This window comes from Nycticebus coucang, chromosome X (assembly GCF_027406575.1).
Source record: "Nycticebus coucang isolate mNycCou1 chromosome X, mNycCou1.pri, whole genome shotgun sequence".
NCBI classification, from domain to species: domain Eukaryota; kingdom Metazoa; phylum Chordata; class Mammalia; order Primates; family Lorisidae; genus Nycticebus; species Nycticebus coucang.
In genome coordinates, this window is record NC_069804.1 from 163784912 (window position 1) to 163799949 (window position 15038).

General features: G+C 43.7%; 2 pseudogenes; one reads left to right on the forward strand and one right to left on the reverse strand.

The window, feature by feature from the left end:
- LOC128577232 (Krueppel-like factor 4) overlaps positions 1-15038 on the reverse strand; it is an 873632-nt pseudogene that overhangs the window by 388598 nt on the left and 469996 nt on the right.
- LOC128577233 (Krueppel-like factor 4) overlaps positions 1-15038 on the forward strand; it is a 793492-nt pseudogene that overhangs the window by 307320 nt on the left and 471134 nt on the right.

Genomic DNA, 15038 nt, shown 5'->3' on the forward strand with positions numbered 1-15038 from the left:
GTGTTGCCTGTAGTGGGGAGGAGATGGCCTGGAATGGTTTGCGGAGAGTGTGCCAGTGAATGCACTGGGGGAATCTAATTGCCGAGTGGCATTAGGGGGATTTACAGACCCATCATCTTAGTTGTGTCAGAGCAGCTGTAGAACTGGAATATTCTGGGTTGAGGTTTAGCTGAACACGTTGACAGAGGGAGAAATGTTCAGGGTATATAAGCAAGGACCGAGGTGCGATGAGTGATCATGGAATTCAAGGTGGATGTGAGGATAGTGAGGACACAGGGGCAGGGTGTTGGACAGTGAAAAATGCTCCCCTGAATGGGTGTTAGGTCTTATGCACTACTGGCCTGTGATAGTGAAGTGAGTCACCTGCAAAGGGAGGGAAGGAGTGGCCGAATGTCGGGAAGAATGGAGAAACAGTACAGCACAATGGTCAAGGGTATGGACTTTGGCACCACAGCACTTGAGGTCCAGCTCTGATTGGACCATTGGTGTGTGTGAAGCCTTGTGCAAATTCATTCTCCACCTCAGTTTCCTCATCATAGGTTCAAGAGAACCTATGAGAGTGTTGCTCTGAGCATCAAGTGAGTTACTACATAATGTGTTTATTGAAAATGGTTCAACCATGTATCTAAGACGTGGTTCCCATGTAAGATTTTGGTGTCTCTGATACTGTGTAGACCTTGCACTTATTGGAATGGAACTCGTCTAGGGTGTGACCTTGTGAGTGGCTACGTTCAGAGGTACGTTCTGTGCAGGAACATAAAGTCCATCATTATTAAGAAGAACATGTGTGTGGATTATGACGTCATCAAGAATAAGACTTATGTATCTCATGTTGTTATGTGAGAACATTTTCTATTCTATTGAAATTTAGTATAAGTTATGTTTTCCTAACTCTTAAGTTATACTCAAATTGGTCTCCATACTTTTCCCCTCTGTATTTGCAGGGTATACTTCAACACCTACAAAAGGCTTCTCGACACTCTAAAATTGTCCACAGCCTCAGAATGAACGAATCTAATGAGTTATATGAGGCATCCTTAAAGGTCTTTTGTATTTGGTAGGCAACACGGTACATTCTCATGACACCTAATGTGTATGTTGAGGATCAAAAGACTGACTTTCCCAACTTACGTTAATATTTTAATTTTTACTTTAAATATGTTAAGCATTTCCTGGTTGGATATCATTGGCCCTGTTGTCATAAAAGTAATAAATGTATTTTGACATTTAGAATTTATTTTTTGATTTGAGTGACAGTCACAACAGAAAAATGGCAATTTGGCCATGTTCCCCGACATATTCATATCGTGCACGAAATTCAATTCATGCCTTGCTCAAAGACTCATCGTGATTCTTTGTTTTACTCCATGGACTGAGTAGCTCTAGATGAAAGCAGGGAGAGTTCATCTTCTCTACCTGCACTTTGTCATCTATCTGCTGCCGGTTTCTCCAAGAGCAAGCACCCAGTTGTAAGGAATGAGTATTGCCTTCATATCAAATTTAGTTCCTGAGTATTTCTTGGCAGTATTCAGTATTATTGAGGTGATGACACATTGTTTTTTAATTTCTTTTGTGTTTCAGGTTATTTAGGGTACACAGTAGTTACATATATTTATGAGGTACATGTGATGTTTTGATGTAGGCTCGCAGTGTGCAGTAATCAAATGAAGGTAATTGGGGTCCCAGTCATCCAAGCACTTATCATTGGCTTCTGTTACAGTCATTCCAACTCCAGTCTCTCAGTTGTATTAGAGGATAGAGTGACTTTTTGTTGACTATAGTCAGCCTGTTGTGCTGTCTTGTATCAGTTCTTCTTCATGAAGTCCAACTATATTTTTGTACCCATGAGCCGTTCCCACTTTATCCCCACCTCAGCTACCCTTCCCAGGCTGTAGTCATCATTCTTGTCCCTACCACCATGAGGTCAATTGTTTTAATTTTTAGCTCCCAAATATGAGGGGGAACATGGGATGTCATCTTTGCTTCTTGGCTTATTTCATGTAACTGAACGTTCTCCAGTTCCATCTATGTTGTGACAAATAACAGGATTTCATTCCTTCTAGATGACTGAATACTATCCCACAGAGTCTACGTACCACATGTCCTTTCTCCCTTCCTCTGTTGAGGGACACTCAGCCATATCTTGGCTATTGTGAATAATGCTGCAGTAAATGTGGGAGAGCAGACATCTTTTCCATAGAATGATTTCCAATCTTTTGGATGGATATCTTGCAGTGCGATCACGGGGTCATTTGTTTGTTCCATTGTTATTTAATGGAGGAACTTCAGCACTATTCTCCGTAGTACTTCTACTCATTTCACATGGATTTATGCAAAGGGCTTCTTATGCCAATGTATAGTCTTGAGACATGAACCTGGACTATTCCTTCAGCAGCTACCACTTCCTACAGCGATAAAAGAGGTTCAACCAGTGGAAGGAGCAGGTGATGGTGGGAACATAAAGAGATTGGTGGGGTGAGAGAGGAAACAGGGCCTTGGGGTTATGGGGCCAGCTTAGGGGCTGGAGGAATGGTAAGAGCCTGGTGGACAGCAGCATCAAATCACTCTATGAAGTAAGGAAGCCAGGGAGTAAGCTTGGGGAAAGATAGAGGGAGAGGGGTTTGAGTGATGAGTGTGTGGTGGATTGAGCACTGTTTCCACAGACAGGGGCAAGAGCACAGGGAAAGAAAAGCCTGAAGATAGCGGATTTTGTTCAACCCGAAAAAAAGAATTTGGAGGAAATTATTTAAGTCTTTTAAGATATCAAAGTCAAAGTTACCATCCTCAGCTCAAACAAACCCATTGTCCAAATTTTACTCATGCCAAGCTGTGTTGCAGTAAAATATGAGGCGTTTTGGTTCAATATCCCTTTTGAGGCCTAATTCTTTATATTGCCAAAGAAGACACGCTTCTTTGTTTTCGTGGATGTGGTAGAGGGACCATCTCCCGTAATGTCAGATGTCTTTTCCATTCTTGGATAACCTTAGCAGTCTCCAGGACTCTAGAAGCCTAAACTAAAGCCCAGTGCTGGGCCTGAAGCAAAAAAAAAAAAAAAAAAAAACACAATTTGAGGTCCCTGAGACCGCATCAGAAAGCACAACACTGAAATACACCCATTTAGTTAGGCAAAAACAAATGATCAAAGACGTGAGAAGCCTAAACAACGATCCAGCATTGGGCTTGAAGGAAGAAATGAAATAATTTGAGGTCCCAAGGACCCCAGAAGAGAGCACAGCATTCAAACATGGCTCTCTACTTAGGCGGAAACATACAATTGAAGAAGAAGTCAGGGGATATGAGGACAAAGAGGCACAGAGAGAGTCAGAGAGAGCCACGGGTGGGGGTGGGTCTGCCTGAAGCTATTTAGGGACTTTACTCACCCTTGAAAGGCAGTTGGCAGGAAAATCCTCCAGGATTCTCCATCAGGCGGGTCAAACGCAGTTGGGTCTGGGTGTTGCCAGAACCAAGTTTCAAAAAACTGGAGTGACTATAGTGTGGGTGGCAGGGAGATAATACAACTAGGCCACCAGCCAGCCACCAGTCCACCACCAGTTCCGGGTTTGGGCACCACATGAAAGGTGTAACTGGTGGCAAAAAGTTCAGGTTAGCTTTATTGAAAGGGATGGAAGCCCACCTGGGCAGAGCTAAAATCGCATCTGCAACCAGGGTCAGTTAGAGGCCCCTTTACTGTGGCACAGTTGAGGGTAGGCAAATTCTATAGCTTGCCAGGAAAGTTAAGGTCTTTGCCATGAAATTCATGGAGACTGAAGCTAGCCAGATCCTTTGTCTCCTTTGTCTTAGGATGAGAGAAAGGAGTAGGGATGATGTAGGGCTGCGTTAGGTCCCCAACGGTATCTATTAACGTGGCCTGGACTTTTAATAGATGGCTATCTGAGATTCATTTTTAACCCTCCCTGGAAGAGGTCACATACCTAGTGGGAAGTTGGAATAATAAGGGAAGCTTCCATAGTGAATGTGGTGGCCCCTGTCAAAAGTAAAACATGACTATTATTGTCCTCAAACAGGTCATTCTGCAGCCATGGGGTATAATTTCTTCCTTCCTTCCCTCCCTCCCTCCCTCCTTCCTTCCTTCCTTTCTTTCTTTCTCTTTCCTTTTCTGTTTCTTTTCTTTTTTTTTTTTTTTTTTGAGACACAGTCTCACTATGTCACCCTCCATAGAGTGTCATGGCATCCAGCTCACAGCAACCTCTAACTCTTGGGCTTAAGTGACTCCCTTGCCTCAGCCTTCCAAGTAGCTGGGACTACAGCAGGCACCTCCCACAACGCACAGCTATTTTTTTTATTGCAGTTGTTGTTGTTTAGCAAGCCCGGGCCAGGTTCTAACCCACCTGCCTTGGTGTATGTGGCCGGTGCCCTAACCACTGAGGTATAGGTGCCGAGTCAATGGGGTAGAATTTCCTTGATAAATAGGCCACTGCTTGTAGTTGTGGCCCCAAAGGTTGTGTTAACAACACCAGGGCTATTGCCTCTCTCTCATGAGCATAGAAAAAGAAGGTTCTCTGAGGGCCTGGTAGGGCTAGGGCCAGAACTTGACATATAGCCTTTTTAATCCCTAAATGGCCTGTTTATGTTCAGGCTCCCATATTAGAAATTACATATTGGTGTTTCCTTTCAGGCTTTTATAATGGAGCTTAGCCAAAAGTCCATAATTAGGTGCCCAAATTCAGCAGAACCTTGTAAGTCCAAGCAGAGAACACGGAAGGGGTGATTGGTGGCTTTAGGCAGGTGAACTAGGGCCTGGATGTGTTCAAGAGACAGCACTCATTTTGCCAGGGTGAGAACAGGCCCCAGGTAGGTCACCTTAGGTTCAGCAGTTGGAGTTTGCAATAGGGTACTCTTTAGCCTCTGTCAACCAGGAATCATAGGGCTCCTACATCTCCTGTAACCTTGGGGTACACATCAATAGGTCATCAATATATAGAAGCACCACACCCCAGTGGAGTTGCAGGTCATCTAAAGCTTTCCTCAAACTTGACCAAAAAGACGATGGCCTGGAACTTCTGTGACTTCATGAAGGCACCAGGTTCATTGGTGGGGGGTGTCATGGGGACTTCCATTCACAAGCAAACAAACTTTGGCAGTCATGGTTAAGAGGAATGGAAAAGAAAGCATTCCATAGGTCCAATGTGCTGTAATGAGTGGTCTCTGGGGCAATGTTGCCCAGTAATGGGTAAGGATTGGGCACCTCATAGTGAAAGGGCACCACTGCCTCACTGATTTAGTTTCCTTAACTCTTGTCCCAATCGGTAAGTAGCATCTGTTCTCAGAATAGACAAAATAGGGGTGTCACAAGGAGAGCAAGTTGGGACAAGTAGACACAAATGTAGGAATTTTCTCCTAAGGGGCTCAATGCCTTCCCGGGCCTCAGGTCAAAAGGGATGTGGTTTGATATGGGCATATGCCTGCTGTGGTTTGAGATGGACTGTTACCAGCTGGGCCATCTGGCAAAGTCTGGGGAACCAGTGTCCCAAACACCTGCAGGGATAGTTGCCTCCTTGTCCTGTTGACCTTCGCCCAAGTCCTCTGACTCTGAAAAGAAGCTGAGGAAGCTGGCTTCCTCCTGAAGGCAGAAAGAAATGCACACTAGCTGTTTCCAAAGCCAGGCATGTTCCTAGCAGGTTGGCAGGACAAGTAGGATTTACCACAAATGAATGTTCAGTGATTATGTCCTCCCACAAGCAAAGCAAAGGAGAGGAAAGAATTGTTTGGTAGGTACCTGGAAACTCCAGTGACCATACAGGATTGAATGCTCAGTTTTCTGGAGTAGGTGACCAGGACAGGTAGGCAGCCACCGCATCAAGAAGAAAATTTTCTGGCCTACCTGCCAGCAGAAGGATCCAGTCCAGTGATCACTATCTTCCAGGGGGCTGATGGGAATGGGCTCCTTCACTGTGGTGTGATCCGGTCTGGGGACCAACTCCTGTCCCAGGATGATCCTATAGGATAGATTGTAGGTCCAGTGACCTGTTTCATGGCAACGGTGACAAGGGACTTTGGCTTGCCTGTCCTTATTGGGATAATTTCTGGCCCAATGCCCTCCCAGGTGGCAGATATAGCACCAGAGATCCCGCCCTTTGGTGAGGGCTTTGGCTATTGGTCCGAATGTGGGAGCCAATGCTTCCATTGACTAGCCTCCTTCTTCTGCTCTTTCTCCTAAACCCGACACTCAAGCTGAGAAGTTCCACCATAGAAAACACAATTAGCAGCAGCAACCATGTTGTCTAGGGTGGTAGTGAGGTCCTGGATGAGCTTCTGGAGATTTTTCCTAATATATGCTGCTTCTGGGACAAGAACCTGCCTTTAATATCAACGTTCCCTCAGACGAGTTAAGATCGAGAGTGGTGTGATTCACTCTTGTCCCCGAGAGCCGATACCAGAAGGCTATGGGATTTCCCTTGGGCCCCTGGTTTAAGGCACAGACTTTGGATTGTTGACCACCTTTTCCATGGTGGCCTTGAAGTCCGCCTTGACACATTCTGCAAAGTGTTCTCTCTCCCATTTCTCTTCTGAGGAATTATTATCCCACTCTGGGTCAGTGGGATAATAATTGTGATCTGCTGTTTCACCCACTGGACATCTAGGATCTGAAAGGGGGAATCCTCTGGCAAACTTCTGTGCCTCCGCTAACACTCTGGATTTCTCAAAATCATTTGGGGTCTGCCTTAGAATAACATGTACATCCTTCCACACCAAGTCATAGGCTAGACACAATGGTGGAATGTCTCTACATACATATCAAGGAGATCAGTTTAACTCCCCAGATATTCCTTTATTTGTTTTAATTCTACTAAACTGAAGGGTTTATGGACCAGCATCAGGCTGAAATCTGCTGCTTCTACCAAGGGTGGGAGCTGAGACTTTCTCCCTGGTGGAGGTAGAGATGGCACCCATCTAGAAAGTAAGAAGGGAAATAAGGGTGGGGGTGGGGGGTGAAGAAGAGATATTGCCAGCTGGAGTCTGTTAGAGCCGTGTGTCCCCAGGTAATGACCTGGGCCATTGTCCAAGCAATGAGGAGGGAAATGGGAGAAGCTATACTGCTGGGGTCTGTTAGAGATGGGCGTCCTCAGGAAACAATGAGGACCATTCAACCAAACACTGGTCTGGATGTTTCCTTTCTGATTCACAGGAAGAGGGACTGTGCCTGACCCCTCAAATCTAAGAGCCTCTCCTTTTTTATTACACACCAGGACAATGATAACTGTTGGTATACTGACTGGTCATTCATGAAGACACTTCCTCTGGCTGAAGCGAAAGCATGAGCTGGATGGTGAAGGAGAAAGGCTTGATAAAACCAGAGGAGGAAACATTGCTTAGCCTTAGCAAGTGTAGTCTGGGAAATGGCCAGGGTGGGAAAGCCAAAGTAAGCACCAGCACCCTCTCCACTTCCAGCTACAGGGCAGGAAGATCCAAAGCAAGAGTTTTTTTTTTTTTGGCCGGGGCCGGGTTTGAACCCACCACCTCCAGCATCTGGGATCGGCGCCCTACTCCTTGAGCCACAGGTGCCGCCCCCAAAGCAAGAGTTTTATCACAGAAAAGGGCAAAGTGGCTTGCCTAGGCAGACGATTCCAGTCACAGCACTAAAATGTTAGGCTTGACAATCTTGTTCTCGATTTTTGGTGTGCTCTTGCTGAAGAATGCACAGATACCCACCAAAAGCAAGGGAAGCATGAAAGGAAGTGTGCTGAGGACAGATAAAATGTGTTTACAGAGCAATAGCAAGAGAGAGGTTTCAGAGCAAGAGCAAGATACATTTTCCACAGATGACAATCGGGGTCCCTTGGCATAACGAAAAGGCCTGTCAACTTGTTTTATGGTGTCTGGATTGGACCTTCATTATGGTTAAGAGATCATCATGGAACCACTTTGATGAATAGTTGGGAGTTATATGACCTGAGTCTTAGGGCATGTGGTTACCTCCACGAGCTTCTCCAAAAGCCCAGTGGAGGGGGAGGGGTGAACCACAGTACGGATTTAAGCTCATGACATAATTATTCCTAAGGTTGCTCTAGGTCACCTCCCAGATCCTATTGTTCTATGCTGCGGCTGTAGCTAGAGATTCCTCTGCATTTATTTGCAGTTGGAGTGCTAAGATTGGCAGGGTGTTCTCTTCTCCTCCAGGTATGGGCAATTGCTTGGGGGCAGGATCAAGGTGGGACAACACTAAGTTGGGGGACCCGGGCATCAGTCCTTTGTTTCCCAGGAGAGCCCGAGGTGTTAACCATCTACCTAACAAATACAACCGTTAGATGAAAGCATATTTTGATTTATTAAAATAATTAGAGCAAAGAAAATTCTCATGATGCAAAATCACAAACACATATTCTGGATGAATGGTACAATTAGAGGATTAGAAATTACAGTAGATAGCCAAAGATGGCTACCTTCATGTTTCAGCTCTTGGGTGAAGAGACGGTATCATCAGCTGCTAAATGCATCACTCATGCATCACCTGGGGACTTGAAGGAAGTGTTCAGCATTATCTGGGTACTTAATCTCCTCTAGGAATGGACAGTGTGAAAGGGGGTTGGTGGTGTAGCCGGGCTGAAACCAGAGAAAGGAGGAGGTTCGAGTCAGTTTTAATGAAAGAGACAGAGACCTGCCTGGGCAGGGAAAAGATGGTGTTTGCACTGAGGGCTGCTGGAAGTCTCCTTTTATATAGGGCCATAGGTGATGGAGAGGTTCCACTGTCTGTTGGACGATTCTGGTTGGCTGGGGTTCTTTGGGTGCGAATCTTTCAGGTGGGGCTGGCTATGCCCTTTGTGGTCTTTCCTTCCAGGAGGGGAGTGGCAGGGGAGGCTTCATGTGAGGCCATGTTAGCCTCCTAACATCCCTGACTGTTGTCAAAAGGGGTGATGGGGACGATAGTTGATCTTCCAAAACTGCCTCTGCCTGAATAGGGTCGCACTTGTCCTCAGTGGGATGAATCAGATGTTGGCAGGGCTACATGCGTTTGGGGGCTATATTGGCAGAGGTTTTGGGGAGTAATAGGAATTGGCTTGTAGCTATGGCTGACTCACTTTCTGCCCTGTCTTCAATAAATGAGGACAAGAGTTGGACAACATAAGGGGCAACGGTTAACAGCAGGGTGATTGCAGTGAGGGGGCCCAAGAGGAATAAGATCCAGTGTCCCCACAGGCTGTCAAATTAAGGTCCCTCATTTTGAGATTTCACATGCTCAGCTTGTTTCCAGAGTTGGGCAATGCTCTCTCGGACCAGGCCAGACTTGTGTAGAAACAGGAGGGCTCTGGTAGAAACAGCATAATGACTTCTCTCCCGTGCCATGATGCCTGTCCCCATGATGAGAGGGATTAGTTGGATGGCGAGCTTAGTTCTAAGTAAAGTGTGAACGGGAACCAGCACCTGCTTGTTGCCTGGGAGGAGGGATGTGAAAGGGGAAAACAGGACAAGAGTGCAGTATTAGTCCAGTTTGTCAGAAGGCATAGATAGAGAAAGGTTCCACATAGGAAGAAGATGCTGGTGTCATTGAGGCAAGTGGAAAAGATGCTGGAAAGGAGCAGTTCCTGGCTCGGCACTCTTAGCTCAGTGGTTAGGGCACCATTCACATGCACCTGGGGTGGTGGGTTCGAGCCCAGCCCAAGCCTGCTAAACAAACAAAACAAAAATAGCCGGGCATTGTGACAAGCTCCTGTAGTCCCAGTTACTATGGAGGCACGAGTATCAGGTAGCAATTAGTGAAAACTATCAATGTGAGATGCCATATTTCAGGCTTTCTGCCAACAGCTTGTGCTTCCTTGCACTAAAATTAACTGCAACAGACACTCACCTATAGGATTGGCAAAGAATGTGAGAATGCTTAAATGATGAACATAGGATTCTTTAATACATGGAAAGGAAAGGATTCAAGCCAGGCATTGTGGCGGGCACCTATAGTCCCAGTTACTAGGGAGGCTGAGACAAGAGAATCACTTAAGCCCAAGAGCCAGAGGTTGCTGTGAGCTGTGACGTCACAGCACTCTATGCAGGGTGACATAGTGAGACTCTGTCTCAAGAATAAAAAAAAGAAAGAAAGAAAGAAAGAAAGAAAGAAAGAAAGAAAGAAAGAAAGAAAGAAAGAAAGAAAGAAAGAAAGAAAGAAAGGAAGGAAGGAGCAATTCTTGACTTCCTGCATGTTTCCCAGGGGCCCGTTCAGTGTCCCCAGATAGAAAGGCTTCCTACCAGAGTTGTTCTTATGAGAGGTTATATAGTGGGGCTGGAACCGAGTATTTCAGGGAAGAGGTGAAACTTGGTTGTATTTAGGTAGTGAGTGAGGTTGTCATTGGGTATGGGGACAAAGGGGCAAGAGGCCTGAGTTTCTGAAATGTTTCTAATTCAAGGGAAGAATAAGGTTCCAACAGTAGGCCTATGTTGGTGGAAAGGCAGTTCCAGTTTTGGGTGTAGACACTAATGAGAGTCAAGGAGAGAGACGAGAGAGAGAGAGAGAGGAGACCAGAAAGCAGGGAGTGAGAGAAGGGAAATGGGGGTGGGGGAGAAAGGAGCCAGAGAACAGCATGGCATCCCAAAGAAAGGAAGGAAGAATGTCAGTCCTGCGGTCTAGTGAGTAACTGAATGTAAGGGGGAAAAATAGAAAAGCGTAATTGTAGCTGAATTCACAAGGTATTGTGAGTGTGAATGCTATGTCTCTTTTCCTTAGGCAAAGCTGAAGATAGATATTTTTCAGATATGTCCAACCTTTAGGCCTGATTGTTCATCCATCCTGGACATTCAGGAATCACTTGAGGCTTAAAGGAACAAATTCTGAAGGAGAAAGGAGTTGGGGAAAGGTAAAGAGAACTTACAATTTTTGTTTGGTTGCTTGGGTTCCTGAATGGTTTGTGAAAACAGAAATTCACAGGGGAGCAGGGGCTGCTGTCAAGAGAAAGAAAACAGGTGAAGACAGAGTTAAAAATATTCTATTACTTCACTATAAAGACCAGCCATCCTTACTACCTTCCTCTCTTTCTGTTGGAAATGAGCTCAAAACCTGGGGATCACGGATGGAGTTTGCTTCTTCTGAAACTGCTTCCTGTGGATGATAGGTAGAGTGATGTCTTGGCCTGTCCCAGGTCTCTTGGGTCATGATGGGGAGAGACTAAAAGTGCATGATCATAAAAGCTAAGCTAGAGGTGGGATGGGGGTTTCATGAGAGAGAAATAGCTAGGGCCTAATTTGGTTTTGTGTGAGTGCTTTTAGGCAGCAACAATGCACAGTGTGAACATGAGAATCAAAAGATTCTACAGAGGGGCTAACCAAGCAAACCAGGACCACACACGGATTGTAAATCACACCAGTCAAATTCACCTGAAGCTGCCAATTTATAAAGTGTAAGGTTAAGGTTTGTTTGCATTGTATCCAATTGGGTAATAAAAAAAAAACAAAAAACTTTTCCTAGCATGAGTAAAAGGGGGTATAGATTTGGTATGAGAGTTAGGTAGAAATATAAGAAAGAGGACAAGAAGAGTAAGAGATCTTAGACCACAGCATATCAAAATTCGCAGTTTTGACATTTTTGTGGAGTGAGTTGGAGTCCGGAGTCTATGATGGGCTGGGCTTTTAAGGAATTTACCTTGGGTGGAAGCAGGCTCTGGAAGGCCTGTGGCTTCAAGTCTAGAGAGTTGACTCTAGGACAGTGGTTCTCAACCTTCCTAATGCTACGACCCTTTAATACAGTTCCTCATGTTGTGGTGACCCCCAACCATAAAATTATTTTTGTTGCCACTTCATAACTGTAATTTTGCTACTCTTATGAATCGTAATGTAAGTGTCTGATATGCAGGATGCACTTAGGTGACCCCCATGAAAGGGTCATTTGACCCCTAAAGGGGTTGCAACCCACAGATTGAGAACCACTGCTGTAGGACAGGATTTATAGGAGATCAGAGGTAGTGAAGAAAATTCGAAGAATTAAAAATATTTCTTTTAGGTTGATTTCTTCTAGTCTGTCCTGGGAGACTGAGTAAAGTTTAGTTTCTAGGCTGTGAGGGTTGTGGTCTATTTAAGAAGTCATCAAATGAGTTTGTAGGGGCCAGGTAGGATTGTGAAATTGACAAGAAAGACAAGAGAACTAGACGCTTACTGGTTTTATCCTTTGAAATTGGCCCTTGAAACTTTACAGGCCCTTCTCTTTTGCTGTAGTCCCTTGGCCTAGAGAGGTGAATAAAGCCAGGCCAGGCAGGATTCAACAGTTTTTAATCCTGGGGACGTCAGATAAATTTTATTATTCACTTAATGGTTTTCATGACTCTGGAAACCAGAGCAAGAGAATTAGCAATGTTATAAATAAAATCATAAAGGAGTATTTCAGTTCTTCCCATGACATTTCCCAAAAGTATCAAATCTTGAACCGTAGCTGATTATAAACTGCTGTTTAGGAAGCCTTACAGTAAAATAATCTGTGGCTGGTAAAGATTTTTACAGTGGTCACGATTACAGATGGAAAGGAGACCAGAGTATTTCTGTAATATGTAAGTTCGCATATTATTATTATTGATAATATACCAAGACCTATTAAACACTATAGGTCTAGATGTTTGTTTCAGTAGAAACACAGCTTACCATAAAGCAATGGCTTTCATTTAAGAGTTATAGTCTTTAGATGACTAAGGGTAATGTGGGAAGTTGTATGGGCATAAATTTCAACTTCCCAAGTGTAGGATTTTTTTCCAGGCAGTCAATACTTAATAGAGACAACATAGAGATTATCTCGATAAAATATAAGATCTTTGCTTCTTTCAACGTAGTTATTGAAAGGGTAAAGAAAAAATTTTGTAGTGTAATTTTTAAATATAAAACAGCAGGTCATGTAATTTCATCATGAGTGACCCAATATTAAAAAAGGCTTTGCTGTTTTAACTAAACTTCATAAATTATAGCCAACTGGATCACGTGCAAATCCTTTCATAAATTCCCTCCGATGGGTTTTATCTAACATGCACAGATAATCTACAAACATATCAAAAGCTCTCTGTTTTGTCTTCCCTTTCCCTTTTCTTAAATAACCAGTCACTTCACTTTAGGACAAAAGTTTACCACACAGGACCCTCTCTTCTATAACATTCTTCTTCTTTCTGTTCAACCTTTCTTACTACAAAGATCATTTAGAAAACAAGATCACAATCTACTATAATGTTAGTTACTCACTTAGCCAAACTCATATAATTTTGGCTAAGTGAGTAACTAACATTACTCAAAATAATAATTCAAAAGCAAAAGCAAAAATCTTATTCTTGAATAGAGAAAAGACTTAATTTCCTAATTACAAGACCTAATACAGACAGCTGACGTGTTAAAGAAATCAGAAGGTGTACAAAAAGCTTGCTATTTCTATTACCATCAGACGGAAATCCTATTCTAAAAAAGAAAAGTAAATCATTTTGCTGTATTAATGACAAAGCTAATTTTAATAACATCTCGTTTGGTTATCAGAACTGTTTTTTCTTAGGCCAGTCACCAAAGAGGCAAAGAAAAACCTTTTGTAGTATTACTGTTTTTTTTTCTGATGAGATGTAGTTATCTTTATTGATGCATTAATTATGATCTTAAACATTTAAACTTTAATAACAATATTAAAATGAGTTTCATTTGTCAGTGGTTACAAAGGTCACATGAACTGAAAGGTATTTAAGTTCTTTCTCATATTCTTGACAAAACATTGGATTTAAGTCAATCAATTGACTTTTGTTTAAGTCAATTAATAAGATCTCTTCCACATTGATAGTGAAAGATCACATACACATGGTATACATGGACGTGCAAACGTACAGCCATGTAGGAGTAGACACTTTTAGGTGAAACAAGGCAGAAAGTTTATAGTTTGAAAATCCAGAGCATGTTAAGGAAAGTAAAAGTTTTGGCTTTTAGGTGAAACAAAGCAAAAAGCTTATAGTTTCAAAATTCAGAGCCTATTAAGAAAAGGATAAGTGGCTTTTCCAGGACAAAAGAGAAAGGAAGCCATACAATCTTTTCTAGTGGATGGGATAACTGGAAAGTAATAAGAGGATGAGAAAAAGAACTTTATCTCCCAATGAACTGAGAAACTGAGGAATATATAGGGGGGTTGTATTTTATTTTTTATTCATGATGGAGATAGGAAAGAGAAATAGAGGTTTCTAAAATTTAAGAGAAGCAGAGGATGTTGCCCTGGTATTTACCAGAATTAATTGACTTACCTGTGTCAGACAGTGAGTTACTTGAGGCCAACCTGGTGTGACAAAGTAGAGCCCATTTTGAAGTCAGATGGAAATAGTTTGTGGGTATGGAGGCTGTCGACTTAGGGGACTACTGGTTCCAGAAGGCAAGTACAGTCTCCTGTTCTCCTGTTCTAAGGAGAATATATTGTTCCTTCCAGTGTCTTTCTCCTTTGCAGAGAGGAAATTGGTTCCAGGATCCTTGTGGAAGATGCTTCCTGGGGCATTTGACTCCAGGGACCCAGAGTCCTTGTGGAGGCAGGGCTCCATTCTGTACAAGGGCATGGTCTTCTTCCCTGGGCCTCTGAGTAACAATCTTTGGAGAAAATTTAAAGGGGAAGCCACTATTTTCAAAACTTTTCTGCCTGTGGGGTTGCTGTCAGTTCTGTTTTCTCTATCCTCGCTCCACCTCACTTATTAAGACCGTGAAGGCCAGGTCTGAAAGCTCTGCCTGTTGGGGCCAACTGAGAGATGAGGCCAACTGGGAGATGAAGTACTTTGTCCCTCCCTGATACTAAGATACAAATTAGTAAAGAGTTGAAAAGGCTTTAGACAAGAAAAAGGGCTGGATTTTCATCCTAGCTCTGGGAGATTTATTATGCTTTTTGACTTCTGAAATATCCCAGAAGGGGAGTTGGTATGCGGGAGAGAAGAGAGTGTAGCTAAGGGGAGACTGTGACTAGGGAAGCTGGCCATGTGGTGACAGGAAGGGGCCAGCGATGGTGCGAGTCAGTGACAGGGAAGCAGGTAGCAGGCAGGGTGGGCGTGGGGGTGGGGGCAGTAGCAGCAGAAGTGTAAAAGCATTGATGGGATAGGGAAGGGAGGATCTTGGGG